Genomic DNA, 12249 nt, shown 5'->3' on the forward strand with positions numbered 1-12249 from the left:
CTTTACTCGCCGAGCACGTACGAACTTGCGCATGCCTGAGTGGCAATCACTTTCCTTACCAGCAGGCGGCGGTAGTGTGTATTTGTCATTCAAAATAGGCAACAACCGGAAAACAGAGAAGAAGAACAGACGACGTGATATATAAACAAACAACAAATAGCTGTGCGGTAGCTTCACCTTAGCATGTGTTCTTTGCAGGTGCTTGTTGAGGTTTGACGTGGTGTTTAAAGCAGTGGATAACAGCTTCTGGCCTGGACACAGTTTGCACCTCACTGTCACATTCCTGTATATTCTTCGGACGAACTCAAAATAATGGGCATACCTCCACCCCTCGAAAGTTATCGCTGACTCAGCCATGTTTATGCAGCACTGCACGTGGAGATGTGGACGCACAAGTCGCGCAGATTACGTACATATAAACCTACAAAGTACTGATATTATAGTAAATAAAAAAATTATTATTTTTGTGTAGTTGTATATTGCAATAATAACGTATGGTTGTCACAATATCCCACGGCACACCCGGACTTGCCTCACGGCACACCAGTGTGCCGCGGCACACCGTTTGGGAACCACTGCGTTAAAGTACTAGTTACTGCCCAAAATAACGGCGTTACAGTAACGCGTTAATGTGTAACGCGTTAGTCCCAACACTGGTTAGTACAGAGTTATGTCGGCACATGTTTAGATGTTATATGTTTGCACAATGACTACTTTCACTTTTGGTACTTTAAGTAGCCTATATTTAGATTATTATACTTAATAAAGACCATTCAAGCAGCACGTTTTTCCTCATGTTTTTGAAAATATTGTAGCGATCCTGATAGGCTACTCAGGGTGTCACTTAGGCATCCCCCGTCTCTCTGCCAATCATAGAGCTGCACCGTGATGGTGGCTGAGGTGCGGGCCTGTGGTTGGTGGAGCGGACGGGGGAGGGCGGGGAGTTGTGACGTAGACAGTGCTATATCTTGTGGTTGGTTTAGGAAATAAGTTAGTGTGCGGTAGAACCCACGAAGTATACTTGACCTGTTATCATCTGTCTTCAACTACTAGTTATTAAAGCCTAATAACTACAAGCCTGTCTCCGACTCATCTTGGGGAACGTTACATTGGTGTCAGAAGTGAACTTTTCGAACAAGGGACGTCTATCCGGACGAGAGTCGTAACTGCGTCACGGAGCTAGCCGGTAAGCTAGCGGGGATGGATAAGTTCAGCAAGATGGGAGTGAAGCAGGAACACAGTAGTGATGAAGAGGAAGATGGAGCATGCGGGTGGTCGAAGGACATGAGAGAGGAGTTCAGGAGTGCACGGGAGGTGAGAGAGCGCCTGAGAGAGTCGGCGGTGAGGATGGCTAGAGACGCGGGAATGTCTCCGTCTTCTGCGGCAGTTCGCGCCATTTCCAAGCTGGAGGTAAACAACAATGGCGGCGCCCATCAACCCGCAGCAGCCGCCGCCGGGTCAGTGAAAACACCCAAATTCTCGGGTAAGGCAGACTGGGAGGCTTTCCATGCCCAATTTGAACTGCTTGCTCATGCCGGGGGGTGGTCAATAGAGACTAAAGCACTACAGCTAGCTTTGTGCCTCACAGAAGAGGCTCTTTCATGTCTGCTACTACTTAGCCCTGTGGACCGACTCAGCTATGAAGCGAGCGGGGGCTTTGAAGAGGCGGTTTGGACAGTGTTTCCCGCCAGAGCTGCTCCGGAACGAGTTGAGTAACCGCTGTAGAGAGTTTGGAGAGACGCTGCGTGCACTGGCTAACAACGTGGAGAGCCTGACGCGGCGGGCGTATGCACACATGCCACCCGGAGTACAGAGTGAGCTGGCACGTGATCAGTTCATCAGGGCCCTCCGGCCTGCGGACTTGAGGGTCGAGGTACAGCTGCAGCATCCACAGTCCTTACAGGCGGTCTTGGAGATGGCTGTGGAGAGGGAGAACGTGTGGAGTGGAGCTGCTAGGAGCGGGGGAGTGCCGGCGGTGAGGAGCTGCAGGGAGGAGGAGAAGCCTGCATGGGTTACCGAGCTGACAGAGATGATAAGGGCTGTTTCTCTGCAGCCAACACACAGACCAGACACCAGAGTCTGCTGGGAGTGTGGTCAGCCAGGACATTTTGCCAGAGACTGCACCAAGGCTCGGCGACGCCAGGGAAACGACGGGGGGCCCGCATAGAGGAGGATATGTGGAACCAAGCCCGAAGACTCCCCAAACAAACCACAGCTTTATTGCCACCGACTCAGACATCCGCGGAGGGAGCCCGACAACACAGCAGGGGGAGCCAGACTCTACGCCCTCCTGAAAAATATGACAGCACCGGAGTGGAGCCTGTCGTCGCGGTGGGCCGTGCTGGTGGGGACTCCTGCTATGTCCCTGTCGAGGTGGAGGGGGTGCCCTGCGATGCACTGGTGGACACAGGCTCTACAGTAACCCTGGTGAGAGCAGAGGTGTTGCCCAGTGGGACTATGTTCGAGCCGACAGCGGTGCGTCTGCGCACAGTCACCGGAGAGTTGGCGGCTATGAAAGGAAGAGGAGTGCTGTCTGTGTCGGTGGGGGGAGTGGAAGTGCGGCACCCCGTGTGGATAGCGGATGTACAGGACCCGTGCATTCTGGGTTTGGACTTTCTGAAGGCGACAGGCTGCCTCCTGGATCTTCAAGCCGGCACAGTGAGTTTCGGGGGGGGGGCCTGTAACCCGTGTCCACAACCCTACTGAGCCTGCGGGGAGACCCCCGACACCCACCGTGAGTACCCTAGACACGGAAGCAAAACCTCCCTCCCTTCCTGTACCCACGGTGACGCCCACTCAGGACAATTCCCCACCTGTCACCCCCGGGCTGCGCCACCCGAGCACAGCCCCCCCCCAAGTACCCCAGACGGAGGTAGAAGAGGCTCGGTCTGCAGTATTGGAGGTGTGGAGGAAGAACTGTGGCGGCCTGAATCCCGAGCAGCAGGAGCAATTGGGTCAGCTCCTGCTAGAGTTCCAGAGCAGTTTCGCCATGGAGGAGGAGGTGGGCCGAACGCATCTGGTGGAACACGAGATCGATACGGGGGACTCGCGGCCCATCAGGTGTCGCCCGCGCCGACTCCCCCTGGCTCGTCAGCAGGCTTGCGACGAGGCAGTGCAGAGCATGCTGCAGGCAGACATCATCGAGCCCTCAGACAGCCCGTGGGCAGCACCGGTAGTCATGGTCCCGAAGAAGACAGGGGGCTGGCGGCTGTGCTCAGACTACAGACCGGTGAACGGGGTCACCAAGAAGGATTCATACCCCCTTCCCTGCATCGATGAGTCCCTGGACCTGGTCGCAGGGTCATCGTGGTTCTCTTCCTTGGACCTCCGCAGCGGGTATTACCAAGTCCCTCTTGCCCCGGAGGCCAGACCAAAAACGGCTTTCTGCACCGGCCGAGGACTATGGCAGTTCAAGGTCCTCAGTTTTGGGCTGTGTAATGCCCCGGCCACCTTCGTGCGGTTGATGGACAGGGTGCTGTCTGGGATTCCCCGCCAACAGTGTTTGGTTTACCTGGATGACATCCTGGTGCATGGCAGCTCGTTTGAGGCGGCCCTAGGATCGCTAAAAGTGGTGCTGGAGAGGATCAGAGCCGCTGGGTTGAAGCTACATCCAGATAAGTGCCATTTCCTACAGAGAGAGGTCACCTTCCTGGGCCACAAAGTGGGGGGGGAGGGCATCGGCACCCTGCACGAGAAAGTGCAGGCGGTCACAGGCTGGCGAAATCCTCGCAACCAAAGACAGCTGAAGAGTTTCCTGGGCCTGGCCTCGTACTACAGGAAGTTTGTACGGTGTTTTGCCTGCATTGCCGCACCCCTGTTCCAGCTGCTGCAGAAGGACAGGGAGTTCCTGTGGTCTGAACAATGTCAAGCAGCGTTTGACGGCCTTCGGCGTGCCCTGAGCGAAGCCCCGGTTCTCGTCCCAGCCAACCCCCGGCTGCCGTTCACCCTGGACACCGACGCTAGCGGCGTTTGTGTAGGCGGAGTGCTCTCCCAGACTACACCAGAGGAGGAGCGGGTGGTGGCATACTTCAGCCGGGCGTTCAACAAAGCGGAGCGACGATACTGCGTTACCCGCAGAGAACTTTTGGCAGTGGTGCTGTCCATCAAGCACTTTAAGTACTACCTGTGCGGGCAAGCGTTCACGGTGAGGACGGATCACTCTGCATTACAGTGGCTCATGACGTTCAAAGAGCCAGAAGGGCAGGTCGCCAGGTGGCTAGAAGAGCTCCAATCGTTCGACTTCAGGGTGGAGCACCGGGCTGGGGTGCGCCACACCAATGCAGACGCCCTCTCCCGGCGGCCGTGTGCCGCCGGCGGATGCCACTACTGCGAGAAGAGAGAGACTCGCGAAAAGGAGCTGCTGGTGGAGGACATCGTCTGTGCGGCAGCGCAGCAAGTGGAGGAGGCTATCTGCAGCGAGCTCCAGACAGTGGATGCGTCAGAGTGGAAGCAACAGCAAGAGCTGGACGCCGTTCTTCAGCCTGTACTGCAGTGGGTTGAGTCGCAGCAGCGGCCACCGTGGGAGGAAGTGGCAGCGCTCTCCAAAGCAACAAAGGGGCTGTGGTCTCAGTTTGAGTCTCTACGTCTGTGTCAGGGCGTACTGCAGTGGGCGTGGAAGGAGCCAGCAACGGGGGAGAAGAGGTGGCAAGTGGTGGTTCCTAGGGTCCTGCAAGAGGTCGTACTCAAGGCCATGCATGGCACGGCAGGCTCTGGTCACTTCGGAGTCACTAAGACCCTCCGCCGCCTTCGTCAGGGCTGCTACTGGGGACAGTGCAGGAGGGATGTCGAAGACTTCTGTCGCCGCTGTGATCCGTGTACGGCACGAAAGGGCCCCCCGGGGCGTTCCCATGCTCTGCTGCAACAATCTCCCGTCGGGGTCCCGATGGAGAGAGTAGCGGTTGATGTGGTGGGGCCGCTACCCTTGTCAAACAGGGGTAACCGCTACGTTCTCACGGCAATAGACTACTTCACAAAGTGGACAGAGGCGTATGCGCTCCCTGACCAAGAAGCAGAGACAGTCGCGGATGCCTTGGTGTCCGGCATGTTCAGCCGGTTTGGGAGTACCGGAGACCCTGCACAGTGACCAGGGGAGGAATTTCGAGTCCCGGGTGTTCGCCTCCATGTGCTCTCAACTGGGCATTCACAAAACACGCACCTCCCCCCTGCGACCACAGAGCGACGGACTAGTAGAGAGATTTCATCGCACCATGGGACAGCAGCTGGCCATCCTCACGTTGAGGCATCAGCGCGACTGGGATGAGCATCTGCCCCTGGTGCTCATGGCATGTCGGTCTGCAGTCCAGGAGTCATCAGCCTGTTCGCCGGCCCTTCTCATGCTGGGGAGAGAGCTTCGAACCCCTGCGGTATTGGCGTTTGGTCGGCCACCAGATTCCCTGGACACGCCTCCTGGTCCTGAGTACGCAAGGAGGCTGCAGGACCGGCTTGAGTCCGCTTTGCCCGCAAGCAGCAGAAAAGTGCTGCGGTGAGACAGAAGCGGAACTACGACATCAGGACCAGAGGGCAGCATTTCCGGGCCGAGGAACTGGTTTGGGTCTACAGCCCACAACGAACGAAAGGCCGGTGCCCAAAGTTGGACAGTCAGTGGGTGGGTCCTTGCCGAGTACTGGAGAGGGTGGGGGAAGTGGTCTACAGGGTGCAGCTGCCACCAAAGGGGAGAAAAGTGGTGCTCCACAGAGACAGGCTGGCTCCGTACAGAGGCGTCGCTTCCCCACAGACCGAAGGAACCTCGGGACACACAGACGTCCCATCGACATCCCTCCGCAGACCCCCCCGGCGGACAGAGCAGCAGTCCCCCATCAAGGACTGAGAGTCCCCCCAGTCTTTCGGCGCCTGGGCCAGATCCGGCAACCCCAGCCCCCCTGCCGAGAAGGCAGACACGACCCCCGGGTCGTTTCAGAGACTTTGTGTGGTAGTAAGGTTATAGTGAGACCCCCCAGTTCCTGTAGAGGGCAAGAATGCGCCCTGGTCTCACTGGAAGGGATGGTAGTCCACCCAGCTCTTCCTAGTCAAAGTTCAGTGTGTAGGTGTAGTGTGGGGCTGTGTTTAGTGTTCCTCGTAGGCGAGGAATTTGTAGTGGGGGGGGTAGACACTATAGAGGGCTGGGATTGTGGTGGGTTTTCTGTGTTTTCAAAGGCTACTGGTTTGGTTGGGGACAGCCAGTGGGGTAGTCCCTGCAGTGAGCTGGAGAGGGTGGGGGGGGGTGGTTTGTACTGTGTTTTATATGTTCCTCGTGGGCGAGGAACTTTGTAGTGGGGGGGTAGTGTAGCGATCCTGATAGGCTACTCAGGGTGTCACTTAGGCATCCCCCGTCTCTCTGCCAATCATAGAGCTGCACCGTGATGGTGGCTGAGGTGCGGGCCTGTGGTTGGTGGAGCGGACGGGGGAGGGCGGGGAGTTGTGACGTAGACAGTGCTATATCTTGTGGTTGGTTTAGGAAATAAGTTAGTGTGCGGTAGAACCCACAAAGTATACTTGACCTGTTATCATCTGTCTTCAACTACTAGTTATTAAAGCCTAATAACTACAAGCCTGTCTCCGACTCATCTTGGGGAACGTTACAATATACTGTAGAGATGAAAGCTGCAGCTGCTACTAGTGTGGACTGAATGGGCGGCAGCAAAGCGTTATGGAAATGCCAGTATTCTGATTGCTGTCTGTGGTTCTATATGGGTTGTGGCAATCATTTTGACAAATAATAGCTCGCAGCAACGTATTGAAAAAATAACTATAAACTATAAATTAGTTCATTTTTGAAACCATGAACTTTAGTTCAACATTTTGAACTATGAACTGAACTAGTTCATTTTAAAATGTGTGAACTGAACTAGTTCATGTAGAAAGTGAACTTTCCCAACACTGAGCAAACCACAGTCATTATCGGCCTTCAAGTAGCTTCACAGTAAAGCCATAATCCAGTCCTTTCACTGGAAGGCTTTTAAAGTGAAGCGGCAGAAGGAAATGTTTTGATTTCATTAACAGCGCTGCACGCGTGCAATCGCCTTCTAAAGAAACTGAGGTCTGCTGCTCTTGTTCTTGCACTGTTTTGTCTCCATAAGTCACTTTGTCAAAGATTTTCTTTTCCATTTGTGTTTACATTGTTGAAAAAAAAAACGAACTTTCAGTTCATCCAGCACTTGTATAAGCAGGTTCATAGCCGTCTAAATACGTCTAAACCTTTATATATACAGTCTATGCAGTGGCGGCTGGTGGAAAATATTTTTGGTGGGGCTGTTGATATAGTGAGTAAACATTTTTTTTTTGGGAGAAATGACCCCTTAAATTGGGATTTCTGGTGATGTAATGGCGCGTTTCCAGTGCAGCGCGGAGCTCGTTTTAATGCTGCGTTCAGACCGGACGCGATGCGAATATTCGCTTCCCTCTAAACGCTCCTATCGCATCGCTCTTGTCGCTCGAGTTTCACCGCGGCTGCCAGCTGTGTTTACTCGCATCATTCAAACAAGACGCGCTGGCTCGGGAGCTACAACTACAACAAAATGAACATATTTTACCGTGATTAAATTGTAATACACGTTTCTAAATGATGCCGACGTAACAACATACTGATACCGGTTAGTAAAAACCATGAATTAATGCTGTGACAAGTCTGCAGACAGACGGCAGGCGAAAAACCTTTTATAATGCTTGTTTTCTGAATGGAGCTTGGCTAAGCTAACGTTATATATGCTCCGACCGTCCACACTCACAACAACGGCCTATACAGACATAAATAAACCAGCGACTGTATTCTCCATGACACAGACAGTCTGTGGTTTGTACTTGTTTAACTTTTGTCTAGTTTCTGAACAGATCGTATCTGTCCCCGGCTGTTTGAAGAGCAAGCATGGGAAACAAAAGACAGCATTTACCTGTTTGCATCCAGCTAGCCATGCCTTTCTGGTGTACCAGCTACGTGAGAAGCCTGGTTGATACGTTTTGTCTTTTTCACGAGCTTGCTATACAAATCGGGTTGGTCCGGTCCAAGGTCTTTAAGCAACAGTTTATCTCCCAAACTTCTCCGTTCGAAAGGATTGGAGAGTAGCTCTTGCACGGAATTGGGTGCGGACCGAGGTCCGGCGACTCCACCTGCACACCATTCTCATCCAACTTCTGCGTCACCTTGGTCACTCACGAATCTAAAAAACAACTCACGTCAACGCACGTAAGCAACGTGGGCGCCAATGTGAGCGCCCTCGTGACCAAAATATTTGACAGCGCTGATTGGCTGAAATTATGTTTCGGGCGGCACAGTTTACTATTGAGACTTTTGCAACGTGCCGGTTGCTGCTGTTTGGCTCGGGGGCTCCGCCCGGTGATGATAAACTAATGCCATGGGCAAGGCCAGGCAGGAAACATGTGACTTATCAGTAACTTTAGACATCGTAACACAATTTTAAACGATATTTTATTGTAGATTATACATTTTACTGATACCAATTGTATGATATTTACCTTGTTCATTAAAAATAAAAATATAAAATATATATTTTTTCAAGAATTTTTTTTTAATTTAATAATTTTTTTTATATATATGTTTGTATGTGGGAAGAGGTGGGGCGGCGCCCCTATGGGCCGGCCGCCACTGAGTCTATGGTCTAAACACAGAGAATACGCATCACAAGATCAAACTATTAAACATCTATCAACTAAAAACAAGTATGGCTACTGGCAACACTGACTTAAGATAGTAAAAGCATTGTGTTGACTGACAATTGAATACATAAAAACATTTCTAAAATGTACTTAAAAAATATTTTTCAATTTGTATTTGGACATCTGCCATTAATTAATTACTCTTCTTTTTGCATTGTTACTATTGTGTGTGTGTGTAATGCACTAAGTAGGATCAGGTGATTACTCTATTTGTTGTCTCCATTGTCCTGCAGTAATCTCCATTCTCAGACACAACCTTGTTGACTATCAACCACACACACGCACGCACGCACACACACACACACACACACACACACACACTCCATTTAGGTTTGCTCACTCACCAGTGGACCGGACAAATGCACACCTATGGGAACAGCAGGAGGGTGGAGCAGGAATATTCAATTGGACGTAGGCGTGTGTGTTCATGTGTGTCTTCATGTGTGTGTTCATGCAACACATCCTCACTCCCAGGTCGGCCTATGTTGACGTTATGTCAAGTCCTGTGTCGGCTTTTTCCAACGCAAGGGGGGGGGGGCCTTAGCGTCCATTTTCAACGCAAGAGGGGGGCCCTTAGCGTCCATTTTCAGCTTTCCGGGATGTCCATATGCTTCTATGGACGCTCATGGAAGCACGGCATTCGTTTGTGTCGGCTGCCCTTAAAGGCAATGTGAGCGTCCATTCTCATTGGATAACGGAGAATTGTACACCCGGAAGTAAGTATTCCCCTTACTGTCGATTGAGTTTACAGTGATATCTACACTACTCATCGACTAAAAAACACCAGATTATCCTTGTTAATTACACAACATTGATTGGTTTAAATTGTGTGCAATGCTTTTGTATTTTTCCCCTTCGATTCGGAGAAACAAATATTTTTTCGGAGTAAAGGATGGCAGAAGACACTACACTACCCAGAATCCCCAGCTATCGTTTGGACTACACCATGTGCTCTGTTTGACGTCACGTGATCTTCAAATTTCTCCCTGCAGAAAAAAAAAAACATGGCCGAACTTCGTTTTATTCTCGGTGGAAAATGCCTATTTTAAAGTTAGTTTGGCCATTAAAATGCATTTGATGCGAGAAGAAATATGAGTTGTTATTTCAGATTATGTGTGCAGTGGATGTACATGATCTTTAGTTTGCTAGTTATTACGAAGATTACTTCAGGAAATTGCGTCTATAACGTTTTCATTGTTACCAAGGTGGTTGCTAGGGACGCTGCTATCGATATTATTTCTGTTATGTTGTGTAACTGTTTAATGGTGTTATCTTTATTGCTACCCCCTTCCCCGTCAATGTATAGTGTTGGTCCACAGCGCAAACATATTAGTTTAACAAAATCCGCATCTAAAGATACGTTATTTTCCCCCTGTGCAATTCCAGTCTCACATCTCACAGCACATCGTCATTAACAAATACCGGAAACAGACCGAAAACATTAAAAAATAATACTTTATTCCGAGTGTGCTTGCTTTTCTCTTTGAAAGTCATCACATACCGGCATTGTAATACACGGTTCGGCTGCATTAAATATTACATATCTGCCGTAGTTCTGTATTATAGAGCCCTGATGAGAAGACTTCTAGACAAACATGAGGAACTGAAAACGTGACGTGGATCATAAATATATCAGCCATTAAACAACATCTTACATTTATTTTCACACAATACGTCTCCTTGCGGTATCAACACTAATTCGGCTGACTTTTATATTTGATCCAATTGGTAGATAGGCTGTATTTACACCATAAAGGTGCACAGCTGATATAAAGGGACACCTAGTGGTTAAAGCATGTTATTGCATTTCATTATTTGTATTATTAGATATGAATAGGATCTCTATAAAGTATATTCATTACTCGTTATTCTCTACTAATAGTTAATTAAAGACTGTATATAATGACTATTTTGCACATCCCTTTCAAGATTTCAAGATTTTCTAAGGTTTATTGACATATCATATAGGCCTACACAACTATGGTGTAGTTCTGCATTGAATGAAAAACTTGGGTCGCAGGTTCCTCAATAGTGGAAGACATCTATCAATATTTGTGCATACCTCCAGCAATGTTAACTATGTTGAAGCACTTATTTTAACTGATATTATACATAATGTATTATACTCTTATAAGATGTATGTAGATATTTCATCTCCGACCTTGTCAGGTATTGAACAATCAATAAATAAAGAACACAGAATTGTTGAATATAAAACACAGAATTTGTGTGATTATACTAAATGATTTACAAATAAACACCACTGCATATTTAACTGTTACACATGCTGATGTAACGTAAATGTTCCAACTTGGGATCAATAAAGTATATCTTATCTTAAGCTGATCGATGGCTACTGCCATATTTGCAAAATGTGCCTCTGAACCTTGACAAGTGCATGTTTCAAGCTTATCAATTAATGTATGTTATCAATTAACAACAGGGGGTCACAGACATAAGACCAGCTGTTAAATAAAGCTCTTCTGACCTTAGCTGGCATGTGTGTGATATATATTAATGCTGCCCATTATGGCACAAGCAATTTTTCATCACCATTTATTAATTATATGTTTTAAATGTGAGTGTTTCCTATCCCCTAAACCTCCAGGGATGTACACAGTTCAATACTGGCAACTTCTATTATGGGAAATATGAAAACGTCTTTTAAAACTACAACTCCCAGTAGAGACGTGCCATAGATAGAGAACATTTTGCGAAACAGAATAGCCAGCATGTGTAGTTCTAGGGACGGGGTGGGGGTGGGGGAGGGGGGGGACGCGGTGGTCCCGTTCAAATCCAGTTTTGGACAGTCTGCCGTTCGAGGCTCGGCGTAACCCTCGGAGCACACTCTCCAATCACAGAGCTTGAGGACTATCACGGGGTTTGTCAAACAGAGCACATGGTGTAGTCCAAACGATAGCTGGGGATTCTGGGTAGTGTAGTGTCTTCTGCCATCCTTTACTCCGAAAAATATTTGTGTTCTCCGAATCGAAGGGAAAAATACAAAAGCATTGCACACAATTTAAACCAATCAAGTTGTGTAATTAACGGATAATCTGGTGTTTTTTAGTCGATGAGTAGTGCAGATATCACTGTAAAATCAATCGACAGTAAGGGGAATACTTACTTCCGGGTGTACATTCTCCGTTATCCATGAGAATGGACGCTCACATTGCCTTTAAGGGCAGCCGACACAAACGAACGCCGTGCTTCCATGAGCGTCCATAGAAGCATATGGACATCCCGGAAGCTGAAAATGGCGCTAAGGGCCCCCCCCTTGCGTGAAAATGGACGCTAAGCCCCCCCCTTGCGTTGGAAAAGCCGACACAGGACTTGACATATCGTCAACATAGGCCGACCTGGGAGTGAGGATGTGTTGGTTCATGTGTGTCTTCATGTGTGTGTTCATGTGTGCTGCGGGAGGCTCTTATCAGTGTTAAACAGCCCTGAGTCGTGGTGCTTGTTGACCTCAACAGGTCATCATCACACAGCCTCTGTAAGGGCCACCACTCAGCTACACACCTGTTACCAGCTGGGTTTGCATCTGGGCCCACAGCAGTGATTTGGGACAGTGGTTCT

General features: G+C 49.5%; 1 protein-coding gene across 1 annotated transcript in view; it reads left to right on the forward strand.

The window, feature by feature from the left end:
• The window catches only part of cacna1db (calcium channel, voltage-dependent, L type, alpha 1D subunit, b), a 143125-nt gene that overhangs the window by 62690 nt on the left and 68186 nt on the right, over positions 1–12249 (forward strand).

The sequence above is a fragment of the Gymnodraco acuticeps genome, unplaced genomic scaffold (assembly GCF_902827175.1).
Source record: "Gymnodraco acuticeps unplaced genomic scaffold, fGymAcu1.1, whole genome shotgun sequence".
Taxonomy (NCBI): Eukaryota; Metazoa; Chordata; class Actinopteri; order Perciformes; family Bathydraconidae; genus Gymnodraco; species Gymnodraco acuticeps.